Source organism: Bubalus kerabau, chromosome X, assembly GCF_029407905.1.
Source record: "Bubalus kerabau isolate K-KA32 ecotype Philippines breed swamp buffalo chromosome X, PCC_UOA_SB_1v2, whole genome shotgun sequence".
Lineage (NCBI taxonomy): Eukaryota > Metazoa > Chordata > Mammalia > Artiodactyla > Bovidae > Bubalus > Bubalus kerabau.
In genome coordinates this window covers 82,979,160-82,995,935 of record NC_073647.1, presented here as the reverse complement: position 1 = coordinate 82,995,935, position 16,776 = coordinate 82,979,160, and the positions used below count along the sequence as shown (strand labels likewise).

Here is a 16,776-nt window from a genome sequence, read left to right as displayed (position 1 = left end):
ATCAGTTTAAAAAAACTCTTAATGTTATAGTTTATTTTTCACTGATAAATACTTAACTTCAATTAAGTTAACATATAATCATATTACAGTATTAAAGTATTCTGAATTTGACTATATACTCCAAGTGTGTTGAATATATTCATATCTTTTCATGTTATCAGTTATTATCCTTTAATTTCACATTGAAGAACTTTCATTTCTTGTAAGAAACATCTAATGGTAATTTTTTTTTTTTTTTTTGGTCTGAGATCTTTTTTTCTCATTAATTTAGGAAGTAAAACTTTTGTTAGATAGAATGTTCTTTGTTGGCAGGGTGTTTTTTTTTTTTTTTTTTTCAACTGGAAGTTAATTACTTTATAATATTGTAGTGTGGTTTTTGCCATACAATGACGTGAATCAGCCATGGGTGTACATGTGTCCCCCCATCTTGAACTTCCTTCAGCATCCCATCCCTCTGGGTTGTCCCAGTGCATCTGCTTTGAGTGCCCTGCTTCATGCATCAAACTTGCACTGGTCATCTATTTTACATATGGTAATATACATGTTTCAATAATATTCTCTCAAATCATTCCACCCCTTCCTTCTCTGACATAGTCCAAGTCTGTTCTTTATGTCTGTGTCTCTTTTTCTGTCTTGCACACAGGGTTGTCATTACTGTCTTTCTAAATTCCATATATATGCATTAATATACTGTATTGAAGTTTCTCTTCTGACTTACTCTGTATAATAGGCTCCAGGTTCATCCACCTCATTAGAACTGACTCAAATGTGTTGTTTTTTATAGCTGAGTAATATTCTTTTTTTTCTCTTTCAGCCCTTTGAATATACCATCTCATTCTCTCCTGAACTATAAGTTTTCTTCAATAATTCACGAATTGTTTCTCTTGATGGTATCCCGTAGATCACATAGGATTTCTTCAGTCTTTTTCATTTGTGTTCTTTGTTCTATTCTGACTCAATAATTTCAAAAGTCCTGTTTTTCCATTCTTAGAATGGAAAAACTTTCCATTTTCTTCTGTTTGATCTATTCAGCTTGGTGCTCTGCTGTGTATTGCATTTTTATTTAATTCACTATATTCTTCAGCTTGAGAATTTTTTTATGATTTCCACCACTTTATAAACTGCTAAATTTGTTAGTCTATTGTTTCCCTAATTTCAGTGAATTGTCTTTCTGTGCTTTCTTGTAGCTTATTGAACTCTCTTAAAACAGCTGTTTTGAATTATTTATTAAATAAATCATAAATGATACTTTTGTGGTATCACGTTTCTTTGATTTTTCACGTTTCTTGAAGTCTTACATTACTGGCTTCACATTTGAAGAAGCAGTAACTTCCTCTATTCTTTGGGAGATAAATACCTTCCATCAGACCTGCTAGGGATTCTGGGGTTTCCTCAAACACTCTATGGCTGTTTCTGCTCCATGTTTCTTGATCCCTTTTGCAGCAGAATTCTTAAGCTTGTAACCATCTTTCTATCTTACAGTGTACCAGGGCCACTGCTGAAAGTCTCCATTTTACTTTCCTAGTGGCAGAACCAAAGCTCATGTTTGTGGTTTCTCTTTGGCCCACAGATTCATGCCAGCTTTCTGTGCATGCTCACTAACTCTCTTTCAAAGCTCACTCTCACCATCATTAAAAATATATACAAGGAACCAGCCACAGGGTGGGAGTATGTATGAATAAAGCACATGATATTCTGGGGGTGCATGAGGGCCAGTTGTAGGTATTCCTGAGCAAGTCATCTCCAGCAGCTCGTGGGTAGGCTTCATGATGTAGTTTGCAACACTATCAGATCAGATCAGATCAGTCGCTCAGTCGTGTCTGACTCTTTGCGACCCCATGAATCGCAGCACTCCAGGCCTCCCTGTCCATCACCAACTCCCGGAGTTCACTCAGACTCACACCCATCGAGTCAGTGATGCCATCCAGTCATCTCATCCTCTGTCGTCCCCTTCTCCTCTTGCCCCCAATCCCTCCCAGCATCAGAGTATTTTCCAATGAGTCAACTCTTCTCATGAGGTGGCCAAAGTACTGGAGTTTCAGCTTTAGCATCATTCCTTCCAAAGAAATCCCAGGGCTATAGGATTTATTTTCCTTTAATGCCCTAGGAGGGTCATATCTGCTGCTCTCTCAGCTTCTTCTTGCTTCCATCCATGTTGCTCATGACTCAGTATTCTAGATGTGGTGACAGAGAAATGATCCTTTTTGACAGCATCATACACTGCAAGGAAGCTGGATGCTCACTCACACAACCTTACTGTCTCTTATGGGAGAAATTATAGGCCAAGGAGATTTCTTTTAGCAGTATACTGTGCTACCTTAAGGGAGGGATGATGTATATAAAGTCAAGTATTGCTCTGACCCTCTCCAAGCACCCAAATTTATATTTTTTGCTCTCATTATAACCTATAATCATTCTCCTGGAAATTTGGACTTCCACAAAGGCTGTCTTATCTGTGGGAGATTGTCTAAAACAATGTTCTCCAGGGACTCCTGGACCCTAGTTGAGGGGGGTTGAGGCTAGTTCTTGGGCCACAATGGAAACAAGGCCAATCATCAAACTGCTTTATTCTTCTCTAACCCAGTTGTTTCCCTCTTTATAAGAACTCTGGTGACTATATTTAGTGTCTTCCAGGGTAATCAAATAATTTCCTGTTCACAAGGTTTTAATTTAGTCACATGTGCAAAGTCCTTTTTTCCATATAAAACAACATTCACAGGTTTCAGGGATTTGATATGAATACTTTGAGGAGTCATTTATCAACTTTTTACAATGCTCAATATTAATTAGCTGAATGAATAAATTAATGAAAATCACATAATACTTTCTTGTTCAAATTTGAAGGATTGACTCATTCAGTTACCAGGGGATACAACTGCAAGAATAGTAATGAATGAAAACAAGTGGAGCAAAAACAATAGGACAATAAGGAAGTCAGTTTTATAAAAGATAGATTTGAAGTAATGTACACATAAACTGAAAAAGAATAGAGAATTTTTTTAATGTAAAGTAATTAGCCTCCAATTAAAATAAACAAATTTATATTAAAAGAACAGAGAATTTTGAGGGAAAAATTTCACTTCAGAAAAATCTAAATGAGTAAAACATTGTAAAATTATATGAAATGATATAGTATCTTTGAAATCATATTTTAAACAGCAACTATTTTAAACAGAAAGGATAATAAGCATATTCATTATTATTGTTACTACTATTGTCATGACTATACTATTTCTCTCAAGATATTGAAAGAACAAATGTCTTTTTTATACATTATTTTTTTTTTTACATTTCCATTACTGTGAAAAGAAAGAGTATTAGAGTTAATGATAACTGGATAACAGAAGCCAAATCTGTCATTTTATTCCATTATGGTTATATATTTTTGTGTCATGTTTAAGAAACATTTACTCCACTATCACTAAGATAGTCTCCTTTTTTACCTCCTGGAAACTTTACTCTTTTACCTTTCACCTTTGGGTCTACTTTGCATCTAGGATTGATTTGAGTGTGTAATGTGAGATCAGGTCAAGAATCACTTTTTTTTTGTTTCCCCTAGAAGATATCCAGTTGATTAGTACTGTTTATTGAAAATCTAATTTTTCTTCAATGTGTAACAACTTTGAGACAATTCATATGACCATATCTATATAGGCATCTCTTTTAACTCAGTCTGTATTGTAGGTTACTTGTCTTCAGGCTGATACTTCTTGTTATTGCTCAGTTGCTCAGTGGTGTATGACTCTGTGATCCCATGGACTGCAGCATGCCAAGCTTCCCTATCCTTCACCATCTCCCAGAGCTTGCTCAAACTCATGTCCATTGAGTCAGTGATGCCATCCAACCATCTCATCCTCTATCATCCCCTTCTTCTTCTGACTTCTATTTTTCCCAGAGTCAGGGTCTTTTCTAATGAGTTGGCTCTTTGCATCAAGTGCCAAAAGTATTGGCAATTCAGCTTCAGCATAAGTCCTTCCTTCCCTGATAGCTCAGTTGTTAAAGAATTCACCTGCAATTCAAGAGACCCTGGCTCAATTCCTGGGTTGGGAAGATCCCCTGAGAAGTGATAGACTACGCACTTCAGTATTTTGGGGCTTCCTTTGTGGCTCAGCTGGCAAAGAATCCTCCTGCAATGAGGGAGACCTGGGTTCAAATCCCTGGGTTGGGAAAATACCCTGGAGTAGGGAAAGGTGACCCACTCCAGTATTCTGGCCTGGAGAATTCCATAGGCTGTATAGTCCATTGGGTTACAAAGAGTTGGGCGTGAATATTCAGGGTTTATTTTCTTTAGGATTGACTGGTTTGATCTCCTTGCAGCCCAGGGACTCTCAACAGTCTTCTCCAACACCAGAGTTCAAAAGCATCAGTTCTTTGGCATTCAGTTCTCTTTATGGTCCAACTCTCACATCCATACATGACCACTGGAAAAACCATAGCTTTGACTATATGGACCTTTGTCTGCAAAGTAATGTCTCTTCTTTTTAATATGCTGTCTAAGTTTGGCACAGTTTTTCTTCCAAGAGCAAGTGTCTTTTAATTTCATGGCTACAGTCATTGTTCACAGTGATTCTGGAGCCCAAGAAAATAAAATCTCTCACTGTTTCCATTGTTTCCCCATATATTTGCCATGAAGTGATGGGGCCAGATACCATGATCTTCGTTTTTGGAATGTTGACTTTTAAGCCAGTATTTTAACTCTCCTCTTTCACCTTCATCAAGACACTCTTTAATTCATTTTTGCTTTCTGCCATAAGGGTGGTGTCATCTGCATACATGAGGTTATTGATATTTCTCCTGGCAATCTTGATTCCACCTTGTGCTTCATCCAGCCAGGCATTTCACACAATATACCCTGCATGTAGTTCAAATAAGCAGGGTGACAATACACAGCCTCATTGTACTCCTTTTCCAATTTTGAATCAGTGCATTGTTCCATATCAGGTTCTAATTGTTGCTTCTTGACCTGCATACATCATCTTAATTGCTCTCACTTTTTAATAATTGATATATGGTAACATATATCAATATATAATATTTATACTTAATAATACATATCCTTCACATTGGTTATTTATCTTTCAAATTGTCTTGTATATTATTGGCTCTTATTTCCATATAAAATTTAAAATTATCTAGTCAGTTATCACAAAAAGTCAGGGCAAATTTTATTGGGATTACATTGAATCATTTGGGAAGGAACCTTCTGAATATAGTATATAGCTCTATTTACTTATGTTTTCTTTAATTTATCTTAACATTGATTTATATCCTTCAGTGTAGAGGCATTGCACATATATCTCTAAATTTATTTTGAGTATTTTGTACTTATGCTATATGTCATTAACATACGTACAAAATGCTTAAAACCACATGCAGGTATGACCTAAATCAAACCCCTTATGATTATACACTGGAAGTAACAAATAGATTTAAGGAATTCGATCTGATAGACAGAGTGCCTGATGAGCTATGGATAGAGATTCGTGACATTTTACAGGAGGCAGTGATCAAGATCATCCCCAAGAAAAAGAAATGCAAAAAGGCAAAATGGTTGTCTGAGGAGGCCCTACAAATAGCTGTGAAAAGAAGAGAAGCTAAAGGCAAAGGAGAAAAGGAAAGATATTGATTTGAATTCAGAGTTCCAAAGAATAGTAAGGAGAGATAAGAAAGCCTTCCTCAATGATCAATGCAAAGAAATAGAAGAAAACAGAGAATTTCTGGGGGAGGCTAGAGATCTCTTCAAAAAAATTAGAGATACCAAGGGAACATTTCACTCAAAGATGGTCACAATAAAGGACAAAAATGGCATGGAACTAACAGAAGCAGAAGATATTAAGAAGAGGTGGCAAGAATACACAGAAGAACTATACAAAAAAGATCTTCATGACCTAGATAACAATGATGGTGTGATCACTCACCTAGAACCAGACATCCTGGAATGTATAGTGAAATGAGCTTTAGGAAGCATCCCTATGAACAAAACTAGTGGAGGTGATGGCATTCCAGTTGAGCTATTTCAAATCCTAAGAGATGATGTTGTTAAAGTGCTATACTCAATATGCCAGCAAATTTGGAAAAGTCAGCAGTGGTCAAAGGACTGGAAAAGTTTAGTTTTCATTTCAATCCCCAAATGGGAAATGCCAAAGAATGTTCAAACTACCACACAATTGCACTCATTTCACGTGCTAGCAAATAATGTTCAAAATTCTCCATTCAGGCTTCAACAGTACATTAACCAAAAATTTCCAGATGTTCAAGTGGAATTTAGATAAGGCATAGGAACCAGAGATCAAAGTGTCAACATCCGTTTGATCATAGAAAAAGCAAGAGAGTTTCATAAAAACATCTACTTCTGCTTTATTAATTACACCAAAGCCTTTGACTGTATAGATCACAACGAACTGTGGAAAATTTTTCAAGAGGTGGGTATACCAGACCACTTTACATGCCTCCTGATAAATCTGTATGAAGGTCAAGAAGCAACAGCTAGAACTGGACATGGAACAATAGACTGGTTCCAAATTGGGAAAGGACTACGTCAAGGCTGTATATTGTCAGCCTGCTTATTTAACATATATGCGGAGTTCAGGTCAGTTCAGTCCCTCAGTTGTGTCCGACTCTTTGCAACCTCATGGACTGCAGCACACCAGGCCTTCCTGTCCATCACCAACTCCTGGAGTTTACTCAAACTCATGTCCATTGAGTCAGTGATGCCATCCAACAATCTCATCCTCTGTCGTCCCTTTCTCCTCCTGCCTTCAACCTTTCCCAGCATCAGAGTCTTTTCCAGTGAGTCAGTTCTTTGCATCAGGTAGCCAAAGTATTGGAGTTTCAGCTTCAGCGTCAGTCTTTCCAATGAATATTTAGGATTGATTTCCTTTAGGATGGACTGGTTGGATCTCCTTGCAGTCCAAGGGACTCTCAAGAGTCTTCTCCAACACTGCAGTTCAATTCTTTGGTGCTCTGTCTTCTTTATAGTCCACCTCTCACATACATACATAACTACTGGTAAAACATAGCTTTGACTAGACAGGCCTTTGTTGGCAAAGTAATGTCTCTGCTTTTTAATATGCTGTTTAGGTTGATCATGAGTTTTCTTCAAAGAGCAAGCTTCTTTTAATTTCATAGCTAAAGTCACCATCTGCAGTGATTTTGAAGCCCCAAAAAATAGTCTGTCACTGTTTTCACTGTTTCCTCATCTACTTGCCATGAAGTGATGGGACCTGATTCCATGATGCAGAGTGAAAAGTGAAAGTGAAGTCGCTCAGTCATGTCCGACTCTTTACGACCCCGTGGACTGTAGCCTGCCAGGCTCCTCCATCCATGGGATTCTCCAGGCAAGAATACTGGAGTGGGTGGCCATTTCCTTCTCCAGGGGATCTTCCTGACCCAGGGATCGAACACACGTCTCCCGCATTGCAGGCGTACGCTTTAACCTCCGAGCCACCAAGGAAGCCCATGATGCAGAGTAGATCTTTCCTCAAGAGGCTCTTTGGTTCCTCTTTACTTTCTGCCACAAGAGGAAACAAAGAGCCTCTTGAGGAAAGTGGAAGAGGAGAGTGAAAAAGCTGGCTTAAAACTCAACATTCAAAAAACTAAGATCCTACATCCAGTCCCATCACTCCATGGCAAATAGATGGGGAAACAATAGAAACAATGACAGACTTTATTTGTCTTTGACTCTAAAATTATTGCAAATGGTGGCTGCAGCCATGAAATTAAAATACGCTTGCTCTTGGAAGAAAAGCTATGACCAACCTAGACAGCATATGAAAAAGCAAAGACATTACTTTGCAGACAAATTGCGTCTAGTCAAAGCTATGGTTTTTCCAGCAGTCATGTATGGATGTGAGAGTTGGACTATAAAGAAAGCTGAATGCCAAAGAATTGATGCTTTTGAACTGTGGTCTTGGAGAAGACTCTCGAGAGTTTTGGACTGCAAAGAGATCAAACCAGTTAGTCCTAAAGAAATCAGTCCTGATATTCATTGGAAAGACTGATGCTGAAGCTGTAGCTCCAATACTTTGGCCACCGGATGTGAAGAACTGATTCATTGGAAAAGACTCTGATGCTGGGAAAGGTTGAAGGTGGGATGAGAAGGGGACTAACAGAGAATGAGATAGTTGGATGGCATCACTGACTTGATGGACATGAGTTTGAACAAGTTCTGGGAGTTTGTGAGGGACAGGGAAACCTGGTGTGCTACAGTCCATGGGTCTCAAAGAGTCGGACACATCTGAGTAACTGAACTGAACTGAAAAATTGCATTATTAAAATATTTTCTAATTGTTTGGTTGTATACCTAAATACAATTGATTTTCACATTTAATCTTATATCTATTTTGCTAAATTATCTTATTAATTCTAATTGTGTGTCTATAGGTATTATGGATTTTCTACATAAACATGCTGCCTGTAAATACTAACAGTTTTATTTCTTTTTCCCCCTATTCTTGACATTTTGTTTATATTTGTCTTTCCTTATTGCACTAGCTAGAACCTCCAGTAAAATATTACATTGAAGTTGTACTAGCAGATATCCTTTTGTTGTTCCTGAGCTTAAGGGGAATATTTCTAATGCTTCAGCACTGCGTATTTGTATTTTCTCTAGTCTTCTTTATATATCCTCTATCAGGTTAAGGAAGTTTCTTTCCAATTTTTATTTGCTAAAATTTTACCATGAATTTGTTAGACTGCATATTGAAATGCTCATATAATTTTCCCTTTTTTATTTTGATGTGTTAATGTGGTGAATTTCAAATGTTAAACTAACCTGAATTAAATCCTGTTTTATTGTGGTAGAGTATCCTTTCTATGTATTGAATTAGATTAAATGTTTAAGGGTAGGGGTGTTTATATTTATGAGAGATATAAGTCTGTGATTTTTTTCTATTAATGACCTCATCAGATTTTGGTATCAACGTTATGTTTTTTTCATATAATAAATTGAAAAGTCACTCTTCTTTTTCTGTTCTTTGGAAGATTTTTTGAATAATTGTTACTTTCTCTTCCTTAGGTGTTTGGGAGAATTAATCAATGAAGACATCCACACCTGGAATTCTCTATGTCAGTAAGTTTTTAATGATCAAACAATGTCTTTAGTATACATACAGTAATCCATATTTTCTACTTAACCCTTGTTTCAGAATTAATATGCTTTCTTTTTAAAGGAATTTGCTTATTTCATCTAAGTTTTCAATATATTAGCATAAAGCTTTTGCATCTTTCGTTTCTTTCTGATGATAATTTTATTATTTTTTCCTCTTATATATGTTGGCTTTGTTTTGCTGTTCTGTTTTTAGCTTCTTAAACTAGATACTTAAGTCATTAACTTTTCAGCTATTCCTTTTTTCTAATTTACAAATTTAAAGTTATAAAGTTTTAAATGGGTTTTTGCATCCAAAGTTTTAAATAGGTTTTTACACCCCACAAATATTTCAATACTGTATTTACCTCATGCTCTTCAAAATGTTTTAAAAATATTTTCTTGTTTCCATTGTAATTTATTCTTTGATCCATAGATTATATTTTTAATTTCCAATTGTTTAGGTTTTTTATTTTTTCGTTTCTGTTGTTGATTTCTAGCTTTGGTCAACTGTGAGCAGCAAACATATGCCATATGACTGAGTACTTGATACTTGTTGAGACTTGCTTATTGCCTAGCCTATGGTCACTTTTGTTAAATGTTCCATGTGAACTTGAAGAAAATGTATAGTATTGTGCAGTTATTTGGTGTAATGTCTTTATATTATGCCAATTTCTGTCAATCATGTTATTCAACTTTTCTATATCTCTACTGTATATTCTTTTCTTCTTGTTCTATTAGTTATTTAAATAAATATGATGAAGTTCCCAACTATAATTGTCAGTTTGCACATTACTTTTCCTTTTATAAATTATAGTTTTATGGTCTTTAGAGCTATGTCAATGGGTACATGCATATTTAGAATTATTACATCTTTCTGTTGGATTAACCCCTTTACTATTATAAAATATTCCTATTTACCTTTATGTATCTTAAAGGTAACTTTGACATTAGTTTAGCTCCACAGGCTTATTATCCATTAAGGTACACAGTGTATCCCTTTTCCATTAAAAAAAAAATCATGTTCTCCTATATTTTAGGTTTATTATAATCCACTGTGCAGATTCATGTTTTAAGTGGTGTACTTAGTCCATATACTGTTCTGTGGTAAGAAAATCAAACGTGAGAACTACTCACCAAATTTTTAAGTGTAAAATACAGTATTGTTAATTATAGGCCCAATGTTATGCAGAAAACCTCTATAACTTGTTGATTTTAGTCCATTTGACTTTTAAAATTTTATTTATTTTTGGCAGCAATGGGTCTTTCTTGGATTTCCCTGGTAGCTCAGGTGGTAAAGAACCCACCTACAATGCAAGAGACCCTTTTTCGATTCTTGGGTCAGGAAAATCCCCTGGAGAAGGGACAAGCTACCCACTCCAGTATTCTTGGGTTCCCCTGGTGGCTCAGAGGGTAAAGAATTTGCTGCATTGTTGCTGTGTGCGGGCGTTTTTCTAGCTGTGGTGAGCGGGAGCTACTCTTGTTGGGCATGAGCTTCTCACTGCAGTAGCTTCTCGTTACAGACCACAGGATCTAGATGCGCAGGCTTGGGCAGTTGTGGCAAACAAACTCAGTAGTTAAGGCTTGCAGGCTTAGTTGTTCTACAGCATGTGGAAACTTCAGAGGCCAGGGATTAAACCTGTGTCTCCTGCTTTGGCAGACAAATTCTTACTCACTGAACACCAGGGAAGTCCCCAGTCAATTTGCTTTTAATGTAATAGCTTTATGTTTGGATTTACATCTATCATTTTAGTTTTATTATTTGTGCCATGTTTTTGTTTATTTATCCTTTATTGCTTTCCTTTATATTAATCAAACATTTTAATTACATTTCCTTCTCTATTATTTTATTTATATAATTTTAGTTATTATTTAGTGCTTATGTTTTAATTTATAGAAGTATATCACAAATTTGTATCTTTACAACTCCCAGAGAATCAAGCTTCTTATAACACCTTAACTCCAATTATTTCACCAATCTTTATTACCACTATAAATTTTGAATTTAAATTTATAAATTTCATTTTAAGCTTACCAGATTATCATTATTATGTGTAAATACTTAATATTCATGTTCTGCACCCAAATATGTGCTGTCTTATGCTTTTTTTTTTTTTTTTTAGGAAGTACTACCTTAGGTAATTTCCTTCTACCTGAAGAATTCTTACTTGTATATGTTTTTGTACTTTCTGCTAGCCATACAACTCACACAATTTTTTTTATTTCAATATAAAAACAATGTCTTTATTTCACACTCACTTTTGAAAAATATTTGTGCTATGATTAAAAACCTTAAATTGTCAGGGCTTTTTGCTGTTTTATTTTTGTTTGTTTTGTTTTGTTTTAGAACTAAATATGACTTCCATTCTCTTCTGACTTCTGTCACTAATTTTCCCCTTTATTTCAAAATATAGGTTCAGATCACTTATGTAACAAATTGTATGCACACAATCATTTATTGCACTAAAATGTACACTTTGGAATGAATAAAAATTCTCAGGATTTTAACTATATTACAGACCTAATGATGTAAAACTGAGGCCACTTGTATACAAGGCAGTGCATGCTAAGTCACTTCAGTACTGTCCAACTCTTTGTGACCCTATGGGCCATAGCCTGCGAGGCTTCTCCAACCATGAGATTCTCCAGGCAAAAATAGTAGCAGAAGTCTTCCCAACTGAAAGATCAAACCCACATCTCTTTCATGTCCTGAATTGGGAGACAGTTTCTTTTCCACCTGGGAAGCCCATATACAAGGTAGACATGTTGTGATACTTGACTGTTTTCCCATTTCTCATTGTTTCTTGATTGCCTTCTCTAGTGTTTTCCAAAATGAGATGCACATGCAAGATAATCAATTGAAATGTGTGAATAGGATACTACAGCTTCAATTTATGTATTTTATTTCATCTCTTAAAATTTTCTATCTTCAGTTCAGTTGAGTTCAGTCGCTCAGTCGTGTCTGACTCTTTGCGACCCCATGAATCACAGCACGCCAGGCCTCCCTGTCCATCACCAACTCCCAGAGTTCACTCAGACTCACGTCCATCGAGTCAATGATACCATCCAGCCATCTCATCCTCTGTCATCCCCTTCTCCACCTGCCCCCAATCCCTCCCAGCATCAGAGTCTTTTCCAATGAGTCAACTCTTCGCATGAGGTGGCCAAAGTACTGGAGTTCCAGCTTTAGCATCAGTCCTTCCAAAGAAATCCCAGGGCTGATCTCCTTCAGAATGGACTGGTTGGATCTCCTTGCAGTCCAAGGGACTCTCAAGAGTCTTCTCCAACACCACAGTTCAAAACCATCAATTCTTCAGCTCTCAGCCTTCTTCACAGTCCAAGTCTCACATCCATTCATGACCACAGGAAAAACCATAGCCTTGACTAGACAGACTTTTGTTGGCAAAATAATGTCTCTGCTTTTGAATTTCCTTTCTAGGTTGGTCATAACTTTCCTTCCAAGAAGTAAGCGTCTTTTAATTTCATGGTTGCAGTCACCATATGCAATGATTTTGGAGCCCCAAAAAATAAAGTCTGACACTGTTTCCACTGTTTCCCCGTCTATTTCCCATGAAGTGATGGGACTGGATGCCATGATCTTCGTTTTCTGAATGTTGAGCTTTAAGCCAACTTTTTCACTCTCCACTTTCACTTTCATCAAGAGGCTTTTTAGTTCCTCTTCACTTTCTGCCATAAGGGTGGTGTCATCTGCATATATGAGGTTATTGATATTTATCCTGTCAATCTTGATTCCAGCTTGTGCTTCTTCCAGTCCAGTGTTTCTCATGATGTACTCTACAAATAAGTTAAATAAGCAGGGTGACAACATACAGCCTTGACGTACTCCTTTTCCTATTTGGAACCAGTCTGTTGTTCCATGTCCAATTCTAACTGTTGCTTCTTGACCTGCATACAAATTTCTCAGGAGGCAGGTCAGGTGGTATGGTATTCCCATCTCTTTCAGAATTTTCCACAGTTTATTGTGACCCACACAGTCAAAGGCTTTGGCATAGTCAATAAAGCAGAAATAGATGTTTTTATGGAGCTCTCTTCCTTTTTCCATGATCCAGCAGATGTTGGCAATTTGATTTCTGGTTCCTCTGCCTTTTCTAAAACCAGCTTGAATATGAGGAAGTTCATGGTTCACGTATTGCTGAAGCCTGGCTGGGAGAATTTTGAGCATTACTTTACTAGCATGTGAGATGAGTTCAATTGTGCGGCAGTTTGAGCATTCTTTGGCATTGCCTTTCTTTGGGATTGGAATGAAAACTGACCTTTTCCACTCCTGTTGCCATTGCTGAGTTTTCCAAATGTGCTGGCATATTGAGTGCAGCACTTTCACAGCATCATCTTTCAGGATTTGAAATAGCTCAAGTGGAATTCCATCACCTCCCCTAGCTTTGTTCGTAGTGATGCTTTCTAAGGCCCACTTGACTTCACATTCCAGGATGTCTGGCTATGCATGATTTATAAACTCTATTATTACAGTAGAATTTGAATTACCCACATATCACACTCATTGAGTTGTGCTTAAAAGAAAGTTTGAAAAAGATTACTTTAGCCTGTAGCAAAGAGGTCAAAAACAATACAGGTGCAAAATATTTTTCCCAGTATGTGAAGGCAGTGACCCAGCCAGCATTTCAAACTTTCAAACAATTAAGTTTCCAGGATCCCAGGACATTTAACCTTTTAGCTCTGCTATAGAATAAATGTGGTTTCAATACAAATGAATAGACCATTGATCTATTTTTTTTGAAAAAGCAAACACCACAAGCTTGGACTATTTCAGAAATCTATGAAGTTTTCTTTTTCAAGACCATGAATTCATACATAGAACTGAGTGTGATTCATAACTAGAACTGAGTGTCCAAATAACCTGTGAGAGTTTTTAAATAGACTTGATTGAGCCACACCTAGAGACTCTGGGTTGCAAAGAGTCAGACACAACTGAAGTGCCTTAGCACACACAAGTACAATCTCAGAATTAGCAATGGTCACAATCTACTGTTCCTGCTAATTAATAAGGAAGTAATACTTAAATAAAATAAAATTTTAAAAAGATACAAATTTTAAAATTAAAAACAAATTATACCATGTGTGTCTTCGATAAACAACACAATCATTACAATATTAAATGAGTACTTTCCAAATTGAAAATACCATGGACCAATTTTCCCATGTGTAGGAGCAACTCAAAATACAGATCAACATTTATATGTTCCCCTCTCACACATCATTAGTGATTTAAGTACTAAGAATATTAAAACATGGTAGGTTGTCTTCAAAATTTATGTAATGAATTTAGAAGATATATGGTTCATACTGATTTAGATGTTTTCATTAGAAAATTGTAGGGGAACTAATTTTATTTATTGCTCTATATAATTAAATAAGATATTTTGCAGGTTATAGAATTTTTCAAATTAGTGGGTTTTTTTTTTACTAAGTTAAATTTGTCATTAGTAAGTTTATTTAGATATGCACATAAGATTATATTTCCTTCTCTTTACCAAGTTTTTTTTTTAATTGATATATTTATTTTAACTGGAGTGTTTTTATTTCAGTTTTAATCTATTGTCTATTTTTATTCAAGTTTTGATGAGAAATACAGTCATATACATCTATAACTTGATTTAGAGGATGGGAATTGTGGATTATAGTTAAACAGTCTTAGATAATGGAATTCAGAGAACACATCAGATTTCTGACAGCATTACTATTAAAGACATCTTAGTAATAATAGTCGTTATTATTATTATTAGACATAGTACAAATTCAATTAAAACATTTTCTTTTTTAAACAGGCAAGAAATAACCATCAAAACATATGATGATTCCATACCAAGTAAAAATTAAAATTATATTTGAAAATAATTTTAGGGAAAATGACTAGTCTCTTCCATTCAATGTGATAAAGTGTAAAAAACCCTGAGTTTTTGTTAAAATCTAAGAGAAGCATGAATATTGGTATGTGTGTGTGTGTGTGTGTTTAAAGTATTTCTATAGTCACAAAGAAAAAAGTTGACTGTTCATGTGTTGAACAGCTTAAAACTTTAGGAAATTTCTTAATATATTGAGTTGAAATCCACCTGCATTGCTACAACTTTTATCCATTGAGTCTAGTTATTCCCTCAGGAAACAAAGAAGTCTCTGACATCCTAATTAAGAGCATGGACTCTGGAGCCAAACTATCTGTGCTTGAATCTTAACTCTTATGCTAAATTTATGATTTGGGGGCAAGTAATTTAACCTCTCTAGGTTCTTTATTTTTCTACATCTGTACAATGGAGTCAATCATAAATAATATTAACTAATTCAAAGTGTTTCAGTGACTAAGACTTGATATATATAAAGTGCTTAAAACACAGTCCAGCATATAGTAAGTGCTATGTATGTGTTAGCAGTTGCCGCTATCTTTACTCTTTTATGTAACAGCTCTTTAAATATTTGAGTATAATGATCACATCTCTTGTTCATCTCCAGAAGAACTACCTAAACTATCCCACTTTTCTTCCTTTGATAGCTTCCAGATAGCTTGATCCTCCTGATCACTCTATTCTGGGTGCCCTCAAATGTGTACATGCCTTTTTTTTTAATTAATTTTTTAAATTTATTTATTTTAATTGGAGACTAAATACTTTACAATATTGTATTGGTTTTGCTATACATTGACTTTAATCCACCATGGGTGTACATGTGTTTCCCATCCTAAACCCCCTCCCACCTCCTTCCCCATCCCATCCCTCTGGGTCATCCCAGTGCACCAACCACAAGCACGCTGTATCATGCATCGAACCTGGACTGGCGATTCATTACACATATAATAATATACATGTTTCAATGTCATAAGGGTGTCAGAACTGAATGAAGCATTTGGGTCTGTGGTCTTAATTTTTATGGCTTGGGATGTCATTGAGGTTAGAGGAGGAGTAACCTAAACGCTTAATCAAATGAGACATTTAGCTGATGCTCTGTTAATAACTATTATGCTATTGTGCTATTAATAGCTATTATGGGGACTATAGAAGAAGTCATATGCTCTGCAATCTAAACAAAATGAAGGTAGTGGAGATGATGGAGGTATTTGGAAGGAAACAGTTAATCTTTATATTCCATTCCTATTTTTTTATTGTATTACTGTAACTATTTTTTTCATTAATTTTTTAAATTGGAGGATAATTGCTATACAATGTTCTGTTAGTTCCTGCTGCGTGGCAACATGAATCAGATATAAATATATATATCAGATAAGTTCAGTTCAGTTCAGTCACTTAGTCGTGTCAGACTCTTTGCAACCCCATGAATTGCAACACGCCAGGCCTCCCTGTCCATCACCAACTCCCGGAGTTCACTCAAACTTATATCCATCGAGTCACTGATGCCATCCAGCCATCTCAACCTCTGTTGTCCCTTTCTCCTCCTGCCCCCAATCCCTCCCAACATCAGAGTCTTTTCTAATGAGTCAACTCTTTGCATGAGATGGCCGAAGTATTGGAGTTTCAGCTTCAGCATCAGTCCTTCCAAAGAACACCCAGGGCTGATCTCCTTTAGAAAGGACTGGTTGATCTCCTTACAGTCCAAGGGACTCTCAAGAGTCTTTTCCAACACCACAGTTCAAAAGTATCAATTCTTCGGTGCTCAGCTTTCTTCACAATCCAACTCTCACATCCATACATGACCACTAGAAAAAC

The 16,776-nt window shown here is 36.1% G+C and overlaps 1 pseudogene; it reads left to right on the top strand.

The window, feature by feature from the left end:
- LOC129640072 (cylicin-1-like) overlaps positions 1-16,776 on the top strand; it is a 155,157-nt pseudogene that overhangs the window by 121,889 nt on the left and 16,492 nt on the right.